We start from the raw sequence: 3,363 nt of genomic DNA, 5'->3' as shown, positions 1-3,363 counted from the left end.
CATTACAATGGGATAAAAGAAAAAAATAAAACCATTCTAACCGAACTCCCTATCCGAACTCAGCGGTTAAGGCCGTGCACTCTCGACCCCATGACCCGCGCTTGAATCTCAGGCGGGCCAAACTTTTTTATATTTTTTACAAAAAGGCTGCGATGGCAGGCTCCAAGCCGACAATGTTTTTTTATATTTTTTTACTAAAAGATGGCGGCAGAGCTCTTCACTGCCGGTTTTGGTTTTAAAACCGGCAGTGATAGCTTCTATCACTGCCGGTTTCTCAAACCGATACAGAAGGCTCAATTCACTGTCGGTTTTTAAACTAAAACCGATAGTGATGTGTAGATAATCCTCACATATCAACAGTGCTCCCACTGACCACAACAGTTTGAACACTGCTCCCACCTACCCCAACAACTTTAGTTCAGAAATAAAAATGTACCACGACTGCTAGCCCCTATAAAATGGCCTTCGGCCAGGAGCTAGCCTCTCCATGCATGTTGGTTTCGGTCAGGCCTTATCAGCCATGATATAATGTTTTCCTCTCACAACAAACTACAGATATCGTTATGCATCGTAGTCCACCTTCACTGTTGGTTCTATTTAGAAACCGACAGTGATGTCCATGCCCCCCCTATATAAAACAAATTGTCAGCCACATACATCGATCCCACCCACCCACGAACTCTCTCAGTCTTATTTCTCACGTTTCACTCTCACTTCTCAAGACATCCACTCTCTCTCTATGTGATTTGGTCATGGCTCCTATATTTTTCAATGGTATTGATATGTTGTCTTCTCCAATATTCTATCTATATTCATTTGATCTATATTTATATTCATGTTTCTTTGCATTCTACATTTATATATATTCTTATTCCTTGCATTCGATCTATATTTAATTATGTTGCCACATTTTACTTGGAAGATTTTTTTTTGTGCATATATTTTATGTTCATATTTTTTTGTATTTTATTGATCAGGTGGTATGAACAACGGACCTCCCCCACCACAAGAACCAGGTTTCCACCCTGGCGATGAGCCATTCGCTCCTAATGTGGCCATTCCATAGTTCCCTGTTCTAGCTATTGTATGAAATATTTTCCAACATCTTTTGTTTTTCATGCTAACAAATAAGTGTAATTAGTTTAATATCATTGTTGCATGCATATATGTCGCAGACTATATCCCCAATAGATTGGCTACGAACATCACTTAGTTGGTTCTTTATCTTGGACATCATCGAGAACACGGCATCTAATGCAAGTGGTCAGCTATGGACATGTGAACTCAGTTTTTTCATCCCTGTGAGGGGTTCAAATCATCAGAACCATATCCACGGGATGGGAATACAGAGCTCAAACGTGATAAGCGCCCAATTAAGTGCTGTGAACATCTATTTAGAGGCACTTCGACGTATTTGCTATGATGTGCCTAATTTCTCGTACTTCAAGGCACTTGCTTTGAATGCTGGTGATAACCCCGTCCCATGAGCAAGCGAATGGTTTGCGAGCTACAACCATGCGGATATGGTAAAATGGTCACTTATACCTGAGTCGTGGTTATTTGTTGTTTGTTATTGTAATAACATTCTCTAATTTTTTTTCTTTTTCTCCGCATGTAGATTGCGCTACAGGACCTTATCTATGCTGCATGTGGCTTGTGGGCCGTTCTAGACCAAGCAACAGAGCAACTCAGGTACAATTGACACTTCTACAATGGAAACCTCGTCCAGCTCACTATAGAAGGACGCTAGTACTACATAAGGATTACTAACAGGGGCAGTAGTCGTTCAGTAGGTTATATCTATGGCCAACCATTCTTTCAGTATTGTGAGGCACGAGAGAGTGCAATCATACGAGCATTGGACTTCATCGATACAAGCGGATACATAATCCGTGACATCAATTACCATGTATGGCTATAGAGGCATGTTAGTGTGCATGGCCCGATTGATCCCGGCAGTGATTCCGATAGTAATTAATGTTTATTTAGCTAGGTTTTCAAGGTCATAGTTTAATTGGGTTCTAATTTTAATATGTATGGCTTTGTGTGTTTAATTATTGTCATGCATGTAATTCGTGTAACATTTGTTGGGCAACTAGAAATATACATTCTGGTGTCATATTGGTCTCAAAATTATTCTTAGACTTGCACATGCCACGTGTGAAGGAAACATCAAGTTTGGGATTTTCTGGAGATGGTTTGCTACTTTCTGAGGTTTAATTGAATTTTCGCACGACGATGCCTATTAATTATAGGTTGAACTGAGTCTACCCACGAAAAGATCTGGAATGATGCTAAACTTTTACACAGGCTCTAATTTGCCCTAGGGATAAGAATTTTGTGAAGGTGGACGAAAAAATCTATTGGGTCCAAGATGAAATTCACCCTCTTTTATCTTATTTGGCATAGAGAAAAATATAATAAATAAAAATGATTAGAAAAACCCAAGATCCTGTGTGGGGTCTTAATTTGGGTGTACATGCTTGACAAAAAAATTTCAAGCCATTTCGACATAGGCGGAGTATACATGCTTTACAGAGGTACATGTGCCCTTTCAACGAATCATGACTATACACATAGGTTATCAAGGTTTCTGTGGTTTATAGGCATTCCGGGGTTGTATTGGTCTCAAACTTTTTCTTAGGCTTGCACGTGCCACGTGTGAAGGAAAGACCAAATTTGCGATTTTCCGGAGCTGGTTTGCTACTTTTTGAGGTTTAATTGAATTTCTGCGTGACGAGACCGTTTAATTATAGGTTGAAATGAGTCTATCCACAAAAAGATCCGGAATGGTGCCAAACTTTTACACAAGCTCTAATGTGCCCTAGGGATAAGAATTTTATGGAGGTGGATGAAAAAATCTATTGGGTCTAAGATGAAATTCATCCTCTTTTGTCTCATTCAGCACATAGAAAAATATAATTAATAAAAAATGATTAGAAAAACCTAAGATCCTATGTAGGATCTTAATTTGGGTGTACAAGCTTGCCAAAAAAATTTTAAGCCATTTTGACATAGGAATACATATGCTTCTATTTATTCAGTATATAAAAGAATTTTTTTAATATATATAAACATCACTATCGGTTTAAAAAAATCGGCAGTGATCATAAGAAACCGATAGTGATGCTTGTTATCACTGTCGGTTTATTTTGAAAATCGGCAGTGATATATAAAAAATTTTTAAAAATTTTTGCCAGCCCTCAAGTTTGAGCTCGGGTCTCAGGCTATAGAGTTCAGACACTTAACCGCTGCGCTAGTATAGGATGTGTGCCAAGGTTTATTTATTTTATCTTTTTGACCTTTAGATCGCTTAATAAATTATAAAATTAAACCAAAAAAATTAGGCCGCCCCGGATTCGA

Source organism: Miscanthus floridulus, chromosome 5 (genome assembly GCF_019320115.1).
Source record: "Miscanthus floridulus cultivar M001 chromosome 5, ASM1932011v1, whole genome shotgun sequence".
Classification (NCBI taxonomy): domain Eukaryota; kingdom Viridiplantae; phylum Streptophyta; class Magnoliopsida; order Poales; family Poaceae; genus Miscanthus; species Miscanthus floridulus.
Note: the sequence above shows the minus strand (reverse complement) of the source record.